Source organism: Pelobates fuscus, chromosome 6 (assembly GCF_036172605.1).
Source record: "Pelobates fuscus isolate aPelFus1 chromosome 6, aPelFus1.pri, whole genome shotgun sequence".
Classification (NCBI taxonomy): Eukaryota; Metazoa; Chordata; class Amphibia; order Anura; family Pelobatidae; genus Pelobates; species Pelobates fuscus.
This window is the reverse complement of record NC_086322.1, coordinates 232,947,090-232,962,915: the sequence shown is the minus strand read 5'-3', so window position 1 is coordinate 232,962,915 and position 15,826 is coordinate 232,947,090. Positions and strand designations below refer to the sequence as shown.

General features: G+C 41.8%; 1 protein-coding gene across 1 annotated transcript in view; it reads left to right on the top strand.

Moving 5' to 3' along the window:
- Positions 1–502: 502 nt before the first annotated feature.
- The window catches only part of SP6 (Sp6 transcription factor), a 36,277-nt gene continuing 20,953 nt past the window's right edge, over positions 503–15,826 (top strand). Inside the window, exon 1 of the mRNA XM_063425373.1 lies at positions 503–786. The gene's annotated coding sequence lies outside the window, so the exon portion shown is untranslated. The remainder of the gene's footprint in view (positions 787–15,826) is intronic.

The following is a 15,826-nucleotide window of genomic DNA, read 5'->3' as shown; positions in this document are numbered from 1 at the left end:
TTTTGAGCTGTCTGCTCGGTGACACACCCCTTCTTTAATGAGTTAAACATCACAGGATGGAGCCCTGCCAACTGCCACAGCTTCTACAGCATCAAAGGGTTAAAGTCATCACAGAGGTGAGGTGGGGGAGGAGCTCAAATGGGAAAAAGGCAGAGGTGCAACAAGAAAGTTTAGGTGTGAGACAAGCAGTGACTGGAGGTGGAACAAGAGCTTGCTGTGGGGAAGTCCATGATTGCAAATTTCTTAGAGGTCTTCAGAGGTCCACAATCTGCTGATCTCACCTAATCTCTGAAATACAGACCACTGGACCGAGCTGCATCTTTCTCACCACCTGTCCAGGAAAAAAATAACAAATGACTTAATGGGATCTGAGCTGCTTGTCTAAGGACTTCCACACATACCTAAATGTTATCGAAATTGTTTTTGCTGGAGATATAAAAGTAATTACATGACGGATCTACTAAAGCTCTAAAGACATATTAAGTCTACTCCTGAGGGAGTTACAGCGTTTGAGGAGGTCCAGCGAAATGGCTTTAAAATGACTAAGATTCTAAAGCAGTAGACGTTCTATCAAAGTTTGGATCCCAGTCTCTGACTACCTAAGGTGGCTTCAGGCTCAGCTTTAGTGGACACCACACTGATCGTAGCAGCAATATAGGGTGATGCTCCGAACATGTCATCAGAAAGATAATGACTGGATAACTCAAGAGGCCACAACTTGCTTAGTCGCTTGAAGTTAACAGGAAGGACATCCGACTGGATCTGGACACATTTCTCATTAAACAGGTACGTTTGGAATATTAGAACAGATATTTGCTGATTTTATTCATATTACCATGGGCGAATTGTGAATTTCCTAGAATGTATCTGATGACATATATGACCCCCAAAACGTGGTCAAACACCTCTGTAACAGAAAATAGAAAAATAAATGCTTAGAATATAAAGCAAAATTATAAATCCATCAGAACATAATGTTTTGGAAATGATGATATGTGACTTGATGCATCCCACAGCAATATATACGACCCGATAGAAGTTTTAAAAGGAAAACAAAAACGTGGATAAATAAAAGTTAGGTTTTATTTTTATAACTAAATTCTAGAGTGCTATCCATTTGTGTGTGTGTGTGTGCAAATATAGTATAGTGCACTTAGTTACAATCTACAGTGTATATTGGAGACAGACACATGTTTACATGACTCTCATTTTTTTTACAAACGAGGTTATTACCTGTGCTTATATATATAATAGTATGTTAATATTTTTTATTAGCTTCAAGTTTAATTCGTACCAGAACGCTAACATCCCAAACTACAGAGTGATGATAGATATACACCCCTAAAATATTAGTATGAGACTCACACATCTCTCTTACAGTGCTGTAACTTGCTGTAGCTAGAGATTTTAGTTTCTACTATTTAGATATTTTGGCATAAAATGCGCACTATAGATGCTTGTAATGATAGTGAGACTAATTCTGCCATATGTCTTGTAAAAGGACATGCTTACAACAGCTATCTGTAGTTTTACATGTAGTTTTACATATAAAGTCTCCACGTTCTCAAGGTAAAAATCAATTTTGAAAATATGAGAACAAGCTGTTGCAAGTACTATCTTTTTTTAAATTGATACATGTATTATAGAAAACATTCAATGCATATTCTGTTTAGAAAATATCTTGATTAAAAATGGTAAAATAAAAATAAAAAAATGAGTTCATGAACTATTGATTCTAATGTAGGATAATATATCATTTAATAAAAGACCAAAGTATTGGTCTAATTTGTAAAATCATTAAAGCGGCACTGTCACCAGCTCGAGACTTTGCAGAATTCTCAAAGATTCCCAATGGTGACATCGTTGTGGTTGTCTGGTGGCCAGGAGGGGGGCAAGTAAAGGTCAGTTCTACGTACCTGAACCTGTCCCTCGCGGGCACGGCCTTCTTCTAACGAGGGTCCTCTAACTCCTGGCACACCACTTCTGACGTCCACTACTGTACTCTCGTACATGCGCAAGAGTATAGCAATGAGGCCTATGAAGGATCCTTCATAGACAGAGCCAATTCCCTGCAGCCTTCACTGGTGATTGAACCTACTAGATACTATCTTTAAGAAATACTATTTTTTCAGAAAGGGTGAGTGACAGTATCACTATAAGTACACATTAAAGGAACACTCAAAGGTTAACAAATAATTATATTTATTTATATTGTCACAGTGTTCCTTTTATAGTTTGGGTGCAGGGCTCCACTTTGTTAAAATTAAATAAAAAGCTTTTAAAAACTTACTTGTGATTCAGCCATTCTTCTTACAATAATACCATCAGTATTGATCATCACTGTGGACCTACAGTGCTGCAATCTCTTCATTCTGCCAATCCATTGCTTTTCAATGAGAAGCACTGAATTCCGTGCTTCTCTATGAGAAGCATTGTTGGGCCTCATCATGGTAAGGGACGGTGTCAATGCATCAAAACCATTACATTAAGATGCACTAGTGTTGGTGCTTAGCGTAAACTTTAAATAAAAATGGCAATTACAACCAGGATAGAAAAAGTATAGCAAAAATAGCTGATCTAGTAAAATTATCTAACTTTGTTATTGTAGTTCAAATTTTGCCATTTATTCAGAATTCATTATTCTCCAATGCAGAGGTCAGGATTTGGTAGAGGAATAAAAATGTATGGGGATATTTGTAAGTGAATTGCGTCTCTGTTAGTTAAGCTGCAGTAGTGATTCCAAAGGACGAGCACCTGTTAACATGCTCCAACATGCCCCCCCCCCCTTCAATGACAGCAGCAGAAAAAAAAAGTTTAAAAACTTCACACATGAGAATGTCACAAGTTACATATAGTGCACTGAGTACAGCTTTCACTGAGCTCTTCTTGGCAATATATGTGTATGGGCAAGGAAAACCGGGCAAGAGCGATGTTTCCTGTGAGCAGTTGGAAAGCAGAGAAACAAAGACAGATGACAGGGTAAAAGAGTTGACAAGAAACCAGAGAGGGAAACCAAAATGGACAAAAAGGGAAGAAAGAGTTAAAAAAAAACACCTCAAAAATAGGATAGAGAAATAAAAAAAAAGACACAAAGCAGGTAGAAAAACGCAGGAGAGAAAAGGAGTAATGGATATAGGCGATACGGTGAACAAAAAAAGGGTTAAAAAGAAAAGAGTATAGTGAAAAGATGTGGAGATCATAAACGCTAACTAGAACATGGAAGAGGCAAAAGTGAACAAGAGAGATATGAGATTATAAAAGCAACGTGGAACATAAAGGGGTAACAGATAAGCAGAATGAATTGGTAAAAAATGGGGAAAGAAGGAACAGAATAGTTCAAGTGAGAGAGATAGGAAGGAGGTTGGGGGTAGTTATGATGAGTGTTGGAGTTTGTTTTTGGACAGCGGTTGAAAATATTACATTTTGGATATTGCCCCTGTTAGGAAAAGATTCATCTGATTGGAACATTAATACATATATTTATATTTTACATTCAGAATAACCAGATTAGTTTAGCCAGTTGTGTATGTGCGATCACATGATTATTTTCACACAACGTTTCCAATTAATTAAAATATTTCATGGGTGGGATAAAATATTCCAATATAAATATTGATATAGCATTCCCTGCCCTGAATAATTTATCAGGAGTAGGAAGCCAGTCAGAAAACATTACACAGGGTGATACATTGCACTGTTACACTGCAAGAATTTGTCAAATGAATTTTTTAAAAAAATTTTTTAGATCCAGTGCAAAGAAGAATAGATAGTATAAATAAATAAAGGGATAATTATCAGGATATGAGGGATATAAGGAAAGGAAAACTAAAAGAAAAAAATGACATTACTAATAATTGTAAACAACCTATTCCTAAAAAATAATGCCCCAAAATGGAATATCCCACTCATTTAGTGACATCACTGCTATGGGGGGGGGGGGGGGGACTCAAAGGTTATGGACGACATCTCTCCTGATGCATTGCCAGCGTAGACAGCATGTCTGCGAGAGCATTGTGGGAGATGTATTCACAGCATCTGGAGTGCTGATGCATCCCCTTCCTCTGTCATGGTGACTGTCCTACTGACAACCACAAGTAGGTGTGGAAACTGCATTATTTACAGCGAGGCTGAAGGGGGAAGCGATTTTGGTGTTTGTTCTTGACTTTTAGGAAATATAGGTTACCCTATACTGCAAGGAAATATTGGTTACCCTATCCAAGTTGGGATATAAAAATAGATGCTCAGTTTCACACACACTGGATGCAAGAACGTATTTTGGCCTAAGGTGACTAGGCTTAGGCTGTGGGTGGTAGGATGGAGGGGGTGTTAAGATTTATACGGTCAGCAGGTGCAGAGTAATACACTGGCACCAACTGAATGTTACTATGCTGGCCACTAAGGGATAAGCAGCAAGGAGTCTGTGCTAGACGGCGCATAACTGTCTGGCTAACCCACCACTAGTCACCATCGACAAAATGCAAGCCCATTCTCCTAAACCACAGGTAAAGGGCAAGCCACAAGTTAGGATAGGGATGTTTTATCTCCGTTTGAGTATGTGACTACCTATTTGTAAGTGCGTCTATATATGTATGTATGTGACACCGTATGTGATGTTGTATCTATATGTATGTGCATGTGTTTGTGATTAAGTGTCTATGTAGGTAATTGTGTATCTATGTATAAATGTGATTGTGTGTGACTGTGTCTATCTGAATATGTGACTGTGTTTAATTATGTGTCTGTGATGTGTGTGTAATTGTGTGTCTATGTATGTATGTGATTTTACATGAAGTGAAGGCACATATCATTTACTGGAATAGGGCAGCCAAAACTATGAATACAGCACTGACTGGATGGCTTATAATATTTATATCCCGGCAGCATGTATAAATCATAGATAGTAGGGGTGTACTAAAGGTGATACATTTGATAGATAGTAGGGGTGTACTAAAGGTGATACATTTGATAGATAGTAGGGGTGTACTAAAGGTGATACATTTGATAGATAGTAGGGGTGTACTAAAGGTGATACATTTGATGTGCTACGTTCAGGCAGCCTTGATTTTCACTTTTACTTTTTCTTTCAATTAAAGGATCACTATAGGGTCAGCAACACAAACATGCATTCCTGACCCTATAGTGTTAAAACCACCATCTAGCCCCCCTTGGCCTATCATGTCCATGTCCTGGGCCCCGCATGTCCATAAACATTGCAAAATCTTACTGTATTCAAGCCTGAAGCTGTAACTCTGCATGCTGTTTGCCTCAGAAAAACAAGGAGTCTGCTGACATCATCAGAAGTAGTAGCATGATCCAATCACAATGCTTCCCCATAGGATTGGCTGAGACTGACAAGGAGGCAGATCAGGGGCAGAGCCAGCATGATTCAAACACAACCCTGGCCAATCAGCATCTCCTCATAGAAATTAATTGAATCAATGAATCTCCATGAGAAAAGTTCAGTGTCTGCATGCAGAGGGAGGAGATACTGAATGTTTGGATGCATTTTAGGCAGCCATGACCCAGGAGGGATCTCTAACAGCCATCTGAGGAGTGGCCAGTGAAATTATCACTAGGCTGTAATGTAAACACTGCATTTTCTCTGAAAAGAGAGTGTTTACAGCAAAAAGCCTGAAGGTAATGATTCTACTGACCCGAACAAATGCAATAAGCTGTAGTTGTTCTGGTGACTATAGTGTTCCTTTAAATCTTATTCATGTAATGCAATGAGCAGACAGAAGAACAAATTATAAACACACAGAAAGCCACCATTGGAACATCAAAGCACACCTGAGTATCCTCATTGAGTCTTGTTACCAGACTTGCCCAGTAAACGAGTCCAGTTTAAGGGTAGGCAGCGACCATTCCCCGATAGTGAGGACAACATTTGTCTGATCTGTCCTTGAGCGCTGCTGTGAGTATATTAAATATCATATATCTTGTCAACTCTGGCCTGCTACTTGGAGGATGGGGACCTTTTGCTGCTTCCAGAAAGTCAGTATGAAGGCTTTTGCTCTTTTAAGTAGGTGTCTAGTAATACTTTTTTTTTTTGTATTTAGCAATTGAAAGGGGTAAGTGCAGGGCCGGTGCAAAGATTTTTAGCTACACAGGCAAAGATGCATTTCGCCGTCCCCCCATTAAAAAAAATGTGTCTTCACCTGTGTGTCTTGTAACCCCCCTTTTGATTTTCTAACCCTCTTTAGTGTATTTTATCCCCCTTAATATGTCTTACACCCTCTTGTGTGTCTCTTATAACCCCCCTTGTGACTCTTTCCCCAGCCCCTTTGTGCCCCCCCCCCCATTCTTGTTGTGTGTCTTTTTCTTCCCCCCGCAAAGCCCCTTTCTGTGGCTCTCTCTCCTCAGCACATTTTGTATATTTTTACATGCGATATAGACTTGGATAGATAGCAACACACAACCATACAATCACTCAGTTACAGAGATATGCAGGTACACAATCAAACAAATACAAGCATGGAGCCATACAATCTACACATACAGGTACAATGTCATACAAACACAGACATACAGACACACACAGAGACATTCAGAAACTGTCATACAGACACAGGCATACCTATTATCTTCTATTTCTACGTTTGTAATCCTGTTGATGGTCTGTGAGGGAACATCATTATCTTAGGTTGCGGCCTTTTACCTTTCTGCTATCTCAGATACCTACTGGTCACTAAGCGCTGAATCCAACAATTCTCTCATACAAACACATACATACATAGGCTTATAGTCATACAGATACAGGCATACAGAGCAGGGGCGGATCCAGAGCCTAATCTCGGGAATGGCACTGGTAGTGGGTTGTGGTGGCTGAAATTAAAAAGTTAGGGGGTTGGGGGCTGTAGTTGGGGGGACAGGGGCTGTAGTGGAGGGTACAGGCTGTAATTGGGGGGTTAGGGGCTGAAGTAAGTTGATGGCTACAATTTGGGAAAGGGGCTGTGTTGTGGATTATATGGGTTGCAATTTGGGGACAGGGGCTGTAGTGGTGATGTTTTGAGGCTATAGTGAGGGTATGGTGGGCTCTGGTGGGGGGCATGGGGCTGAAGAAGAGGGACAGGGGCTGAGGAAGGAGGACAGGGGCTGAGGAAAAGGGACAGGGCTGAAGAAGGGGCACAGGGCTGAAGAGGGGGGAAAGGGCTGAGTAAGGGGACCGGGTTGAGGAGGGGGACAGGTGCAAGGGAAGAGAAACGGGGGCTGAGTAAGGGGACAGGGTGGAGGAAGGGGGACAGGGGCCGAGTAAGAGGGACAGGGGCTGAGGAGGGGGGTAAAAAAACTAAAGTATATTCCCCCCCTCCCTGAGACTTACCTTAGGACGGGATCTGCAGCCTGTAGTCTTCGAAGTCAGCCAGCCTTGTCTGATGATGTCAGGAGGAGGGGGCGTGACTTCCTTTGCTCTCTCCCAGACTCCCCAGCGGTCCTGGGAGAAGAGCAGTGGAAGTCACACCCCCCTCCTCCTGACATCATCAGGAGAGGCTGGCCGACTCCACTGGCTGCAGGGAGAGTAAGGTGAGTAGAAAAATCCAAATAGGCAAGGAATTCTGATTTTTTTTTTGCCCCTCCCTGCTCTGGCGGCCTAAGGCATCCGTTTGTGCCACCTTATGGACGCGCCAGCCCTTGTGAGTGATGGAGGCAGGCATATTCTCCCTGGACAGACTTCCAAAAAGACATTATCAGTGGGCAGGTCCACCAAATATGTAACAAGGTGCCCTCTCCACCCCAACATAACCAGCATGGCAGTTAATGCCAGATTAGTGTAGAATTTGTATTGCTTTTTTAAAACCTGAAATGTACAGAATATCGGCACCGGTTATCGAAATTGGCCCAAAAGGCGACTGTTTTAATCTGTATCGTCATCGGTTTTGGAAAAATTATATCAGTCGATTCATAGTTTTTAGTTCATTTCTTGAATCTTTGAAACCAGAGAGTACTTATATGCTAAAAGAAACATACTTTTCCACTGTTTGTCTGAGAGCATCCTCTGGCGGTCCTCTTCCCAGGTGGTGATAGTCCATACAGGTTGAAGTTGTTTTGCATTTAGGAGGAGCCTATACAGAAATGCTCCCTAGGAGATACAATTGTTCAAACATGTAAGCAGTCTATGCAAGTTGTGTGTTGAAATTAAAGTCTAATAGTAGTGCTGTAATTGGAAGAATCTGGACATGTGTCTCCCAGGCTAGGGATCTGCTCATGAGTCAACAACCCCTCACGTGCCTGCAGGTAATGAAGTAGGTAATGGATTTCTCCATTTTCGTTAGGTCGCCCCAATTGTGGGGTCAGTCCAGAGTGATAGAGGCCAATGCATCTTCCCAGCTGAACACGTGGTGGTAGTAAGTTGTCAAGCCCTCCCCTTATCTTTCTACCCAGACTTTCTGTGGCCGTCCAATCACAGACTTCCCAATGCAGCTCAATGAGAAGTCTTTGCAAGGCAGGTGCTCTGGGCAATTGCTGCCTCTTGAGTTTAGCTACACTGAGCTAACTAAACCCTGAGTTAAAGTGCTTTAGGGATCTGGAGTGTCACTTTAAGTATGACAGTTCCCCCATTCCATACATAAGCAAGGAACATAGTCCTCAGTGTTGTGATTAATGCCTTTGAGATCAAAAAGAGTGTAGTTTAAAGGACATTAGTTTTAAAGGAACACTCTGGTCACCGCTTACCATAGCAACTACATCTAAGTTAAGTTGTTATGGTGCCAGGAGGCCCTCAGGCACACTCCTACATGCGAAATGAGGGAGTCTCTAGGAATGTTTGGCATCCGATCTGCGTTACAGGAAGAACGAAGTGGCCAAGGGCATGGTCGCAGCTAAATCAGTAGCTACCCATTCATAAAAAAGATTGTCTGTATTAAAGCCCTTTCCCCCGCTGATGGTGCATTCTGGATTTGTGCACTGGCCGGTATTTTACGGGCACAATGCAAATCCAGGTATTTTTCTCTGCCTTGAGAATCTTCTGTAATTCCGGCACCGGCCACTAAGGTGTGTAATGTCCTTAGGCCGTGCTTGGAAGACTTGTTGGTATTTGTGCTGTGTAGGAAGTCATTGCATGTCCCTGCCCTCTCCACTGACAGAATCCGCATGGGAGGCGTGTGAACTACACAGAGCAAGTGCTGCAGCAGCTCTCTGTTTTAATCTGTATCGTCATCGGTTTTGGAAAAATTATATCAGTCGATTCTTAGTTTTTAGTTCATTTCTTGAATCTTTGAAACCAGAGAGTACTTATATGCTAAAATAAACATACTTTTCCACTGTTTGTCTGGGAGCATCCTCTGGCGGTCCTCTTCCCAGGTGGTGATAGTCCATACAGGTTGAAGTTGTTTTGCATTTAGGAGGAGCCTATACAGAAATGCCCCCTAGGAGATACAATTGTTCAAACATGTAAGCAGTCTATGCAAGTTGTGTGTTGAAAATAAAGTCTAATAGTAGTGCTGTAATTGGAAGAATCTGGACATGTGTCTCCCAGACTAGGGATCTGCTCATGAGTCAACAACCCCTCACGTGCCTGCGGGTAATGAAGTAGTGGGAGCATAAGGACCTGTCTTGTGGCAAGTTCCATTTTAAAACTAAGATTTCTCCATTTTCGTTAGGTCGCCCCGATTGTGGGGTCAGTCCAGAGTGATAGAGGCCAATGCATCTTCCCAGCTGAACATGTGGTGGTAGTAAGTTGTCAAACCCTCCCCTTATATTTCTACCCAGACTTTCTATGGCCGTCCAATCACAGACTTCCCAATGCAGCTCAATGAGAAGTCTTTGCAAGGCAGGTGCTCTGGGCAATTGCTGCCTCTTGAGTTTAGCTACACTGAGCTAACTAAACCCTGAGTTAAAGTGCTTTAGGGATCTGGAGTGTCACTTTAAGTATGACAGTTCCCCCATTCCATACATAAGCAAGGAACATAGTCCTCAGTGTTGTGATTAATGCCTTTGAGATCAAAAAGAGTGTAGTTTAAAGGACATTAGTTTTAAAGGAACACTCTGGTCACCGCTTACCATAGCAACTACATCTAAGTTAAGTTGTTATGGTGCCAGGAGGCCCTCAGGCACACTCCTACATGCGAAATGAGGGAGTCTCTAGGAATGTTTGGCATCCGATCTGCGTTACAGGAAGAACGAAGTGGCCAAGGGCATGGTCGCAGCTAAATCAGTAGCTACCCATTCATAAAAAAGATTGTCTGTATTAAAGCCCTTTCCCCCGCTGATGGTGCATTCTGGATTTGTGCACTGGCCGGTATTTTACGGGCACAATGCAAATCCAGGTATTTTTCTCTGCCTTGAGAATCTTCTGTAATTCCGGCACCGGCCACTAAGGTGTGTAATGTCCTTAGGCCGTGCTTGGAAGACTTGTTGGTATTTGTGCTGTGTAGGAAGTCATTGCATGTCCCTGCCCTCTCCACTGACAGAATCCGCATGGGAGGCGTGTGAACTACACAGAGCAAGTGCTGCAGCAGCTCTCAACCTGCATCATGAGTCTACAATTTGAAGTAAACTAAGTGGGGGCACAGGTTAGGAGACAAGGGTGGCATGGAGAGAAAGACACAGTTGGGATGGCACAAAAGGAGAAACATATCTCTTTCTATGCCATATATATATACATTACACAAGATCCAGCGCACTGACTTATCCACTAAACAGCAACTTCAATGTTGACAGATTTTATTTGTTTTTTTTAAAAACACCAAATCTAGGCAAAAATAATGGTGGTTTAGTTACATTATATGATCATACATTGCATAAGCCTGCCATAATGTAAATGTACCCCATCTTTGGCAGGTCCTACTCTAACAGCCCAATGTCTGCTCTTATGAGATTAATCCACTTGGAGGTAAAATTCCGTCTGGGGCTCTCTGCAGTACAAGGCTAAATAGACCCTGGGATAAGGCACCTGTGACAGGGAGGGGTGCAAAACCAAGGAGTTGGCTAGACATATATATATATATATATATATATATATATATATATATATATATATATATATATATATATGTGTGTGTGTGTGTGTGTGTGTGTGTGTGTGTGAAACCAGGGGGCTGCATTCACCTGAACATGCATAAATATGTTATAATTATGGTTATGCATGTTCAGGTGAGTGCAGCCCCCTGGTTTTATATATAAACAAAATAAGGGTGCACTCACAGGTCTTTTATTTAGTTTTTTTTTTTTTTTTAGATATTGAACACGGGTTTAGCACCCAGGCCTAGTGATTTTTATTTTGGTTTGTTAGATTGCCAAGTTTGTTTATATTTGAGATATAGATAATATAAATATATATATATATATATATATATATATATATATATATATATATATATATATATATATATATATTAGAGAGAGAGAAAGAGCAAGCTAAGTAATTCTAAGGTGGTTTTTTTGTTTTTGTTTTTTTTTACTTATCTGTTCTTTATAGTGTAATTAAAAATAAAAATCAAGCCATAAATATCCATACTTGGGACTATAGCAGAACTTTGGCCTTAACTTTGGAGTTTGGTTTCTAAGTTGGTACACTGGATACTTTATGATAGGGAATAAACCACAGAGGTTTGTTCATTAAACTGTGTAATTTAGTGCATTGAAATATTAATTGCACAAAATAGACAGCAATAACTAATTTGGTAGAAATTTGAAGATTATACTAATTTAGTGTACTAATATTCTTAATTTTAGTAATGACAGGAGGCGAGTATCTTGCATAAACTTTCTTTACTAACTCCATAGCAGCAACAAAAAAAACAGTTGGAATAAAGAACCAATCAGAACACAGAGTGTATATAAGTGAAAGCGTATCCTGAGCACTTTCCCTTGTTAAACGGTTAACTTTGTACGAAATCCAACTTTAAACTTGAAAACGGTAAGGGAAACAAATTCCTCCCATTGGCACTGACGACTTGTTAAGCTGAAAGAAAAGCGTTTCTAAAAAGAAAACTAATTTCAGTGATATGGAACCAACCGTATGAATGTATAACAGTGAGCTTACGTAAGCAGATGTTTATAAACTAAAGTTATCTAACAATATTGGCTGTTATCATAATAGAAGTATTCCAACATGCAAGAACAAAATTCATAACCAATAAGTAACTATAATCTTCAATTTTACAACATGACAGGAGGCTTCATATTTTGCAATTGTAACGCTTAGGAAGAAGAGAAAACGCAGAGTTAGACGATGGACGGAAGTAGAATGTCCGAAACGTAGATTCGCGAGACCAGTCTGCTTTTTGTAAGATATCAGAGAGTGACGCGCCAGTCCTAAACGCAGACGTCCGTCTGAGGAAGCGGGTCTTCAGCCATTGCATGGCACGGTAGTGCAGAGGGCCTGGAAATATTGCTTTTATTATGGAAGACAGTAGGCCAACGATCCGAGCAAGTTGTCAGAGCGGGATGGAGTCCAGCTTGAGGACCCTGTGGATCTTTTTCCGGATAGCCGTCACTTTGGAGGACAGGCGGTGGAGCGTGCAGGACCTGGAGTCTATCTCGAAGCCCAGGAATTGAATTGTCTGGGCGGGAGTCAGTGGGAACTTGGCCTGTTGACAATAAATCCCAGAGATTTCAACAAGCGTACCGAATAGTCGGTATCTTGTGATGCTAGGTTGCATGTCCTGCAGTACCGGAGTATGTCATCCAAGTAGCGGATCTTTCGTGTTCTGAGGTGGGCCACCACCGGCTTCAGTATCTTTGTGAAACACCACAGTGCAGAACTGAACCCGAAAGGGAGGCAACTGAACTGCCACGGGAAACCGTGCCATAAGAACCGGAGGAAAGCGACTGTCTTCGTGAATTGGGATCGACAGGTATGCGTCTTAGAGGTTTAAACGCGTAAACCAGTCCCCTTCTTGCAAGAGGGCTCAGAGGAGGTGGATTCCCTCCATCTTGAAATGACGTTATGTAACGTGTACATTTAGGTCCCTTAAATTGATCACTGGTCAGAAGCCGCTGGTTTTCTTGCGAACGGGAAACATGTTGCTGAAGAAGCCCGTCCAAGCTCGCGTTGGATTGTGCCCTTCGTGCGCAAGTCGCGGAGCTCCAGTTCTATGAGATGAGCGTCCGTGTCGGAGAAGCATAGGGGACGAGGGGGGGTTCCTCTATATGGGTAACGTCTGTTAAAGTTCGATGTGATAACCTTTTGACGGTCTGTAACACCCAAGCATCTGCGGACAGTTTTCTCCAATTCTGGGAAAAAAAAGAAATACGGCTGGCAGTAATTGTTAAAGTAGGCACCTGTAATTGCTGATCTCTTACCTGTGAGGTATCTTCTGGGTAGAACTGTTGTGGGTGTCCCATACGGGAAGGTATATTATATTTATATTTGTAGATCTACAGCCACTTTCTCCTATACGCTTGTCGTTGTCTTGTCCCATACGGGAGCCTGATGGCCCAAAACGGCTGGTGACACAGCCCCGCTGCTGACCAGCCATGGAAATAACACCCTTGGTGGGGTTGCCTCTAGAGACCTTGCGCATGGAGGTACGGGCCCTGTTTTAGAGAGGTGAACACATTTACTTGCTTGTTTAATTCCTTCATGAAGGCCTCTCCAAAAAGTTTTCCCTGTGCCTGTGGGCATTCGCCCCAAGATCCGCCAGTTTGGGGTCGATGTGGAGAGGGCCGCATTAGTATTGCTAATAAAGCAAAATCCCATTTGGGTCCACTCTCTAATGTCGTGTGCCTATTCTTGTACCATATCCAATGTGAAAGAGTCTGCCCAGGCGTATGCGTCATCCGCCAGGCACATTACACAGGCCAATGGCCAAATCGTGTCCAGGAGCTTGTCTTGTGCCTCTGCGAAGGTCGCGACCTCCCTGTTCCATAAGAGCCAGCATGAGCTGGTCGAACTCCGGCGTAAACACCACCTTATCCAGCAGGGATGGCCTGGAAATCGGAATTGCAAAAAACAAATTCCGGTCAGCAGCTCTCTGGGTATTACCCAAATGGGGGCTCACCCCTTGCCAGACTACTGGGGTATACCTGTATTACACCAACCTGACCAGGTCCCTTTGACAGTATGCACAGTTTCACAGCTGGACTCCAATAACTGGTTTGGTCCCACTTTTTCTATTTTTTTCTAAATATTTTAATTCAGTTTTCTGTTATTTCGTTCATTCAATCTGAGTTTATTCAATGAACACTGGATTGTAGTGAATTGAAAATTAAATTTTTAGGGTAAAATCGCTAAGCTGTATCTCTAGATGAGGTGAAGACTATTCGGAAATCAGCCATTTTTGCCCCCAATTTTGCAAGTTGCATTTTCAGTTTACTACAATTGTTTTCGGTGAATTCATTCCTTGTGTTTTGAATATCAAAAATAGCACTGAAACCTCATAGAACCTTGAAATGCCCTGTCTATTAATGTGATAGTGGCGCCCCTTTCATATAAAGATTTATTGCTGGATAATTTGCCCTAGAGCGCAGGAGGATTCTGTAAAGCTTGCTCTGGAGTTGTATTGGAGCAGTAGATATACTTTATTGGCATTTCAATGCTACAGAACACACAAAAGTAAATAATCTCAAAAAAAATTTACTTTCATCCTAAAAATAATATATATATATATATATATATATATATATATATATAATATATTCAACTGTGAAGTGTCACATGGTGCACTGTTTTGGGAAGAGACAATTTAATTAGGAGCATCTCATGCAGGTCTATGAGAACTGATCTTATGCCATAAACCTTTCTCAAGGAGAGTTATTGGATAAGTACAGTATGAACAAAATAGAACTAAACTAAATGTTTTGGGCTGTCAGATTGACAGCCCTGGTGGACTGTCTTTTCTATGCATTTTCAAGGGAAGGTAGGTAATTAAACAGAGCTTAAAGGGAATCTGTAATCACCAGAACAACTATAGCTTATTGTAGTTGTTCTGGTAAATATAGCCAGTCCTTGCAGGCATTTTGCTGTAAACACTGCCTTTTTTTAGAGAAAAGGCAATGTTTGCATTACAGCCTAGGGACACTCCTCAGACGGCCGCTAGAAGTGCTTCCTGAGGCAGTGCCCCACAGTATGCCACACTGACATTCATTGTCTCCACCCTCTGCATGGAGACGCTAAACTTTCTCCTTAGATGATGCATTGATTTAATGCATCTCTATGAGTAGATGCTGATTGGCCAGGGTGGTGTGTGGCTCTGCTCCTGATCCGCCTCCTTTGCTGACATCATTAGAATTGCCCATCTTAGCCAATCCAATGCTTTTCTATGGAAAAGCATTTTGATTGGCTGAAATCATCAATTCTGATTATCTCGGCCAAGGAGGTGGATCGGGGGTCGAACCAGTGGCGCTGGAAATAAGGTAAGTTTTTACTAGCTTTAACATGGGCAAGGGGATCAAGCCACCTAAATGGTAGTATTATTACTATAAGATCAGGAATACACGTTTGTGTTCTGACTCTATATTGTTCCTTTAAACCTATACTACGTTCTTGGTACAGAAAGAGAGAGCAGCATATTACTGATCCTTAGGATGGCTAGGCTAGAAATGTCAGTCCAGGAACCAAAACAACTTAATCTAAATGAAGTTGTTAGGCTGCCAGGAGGCCCCCAGAAGGCAATCTTACTTCAAGGGGTTAAACAATTCACAAACTGTTTACCCCAAAGTTGCCTCTAGTGGTGATGTCCACTCCCCCCAGGCGGCATCCGAATTCTGAAATTTCACTATTTGGAAGCAAGGAGTGCCACTGGACAGGGGAGCCGCTGATTGGCTGAGAGTTGTCAGCTGACGCTCTCAGCCAATCAGTAACTCCAAATTCACTAAACTGGCTTGGAAAGAAACGTGCCTTTTCCAAGCCAGTTTTATGAATTGGGAGTCACTGGTTGACTGACTT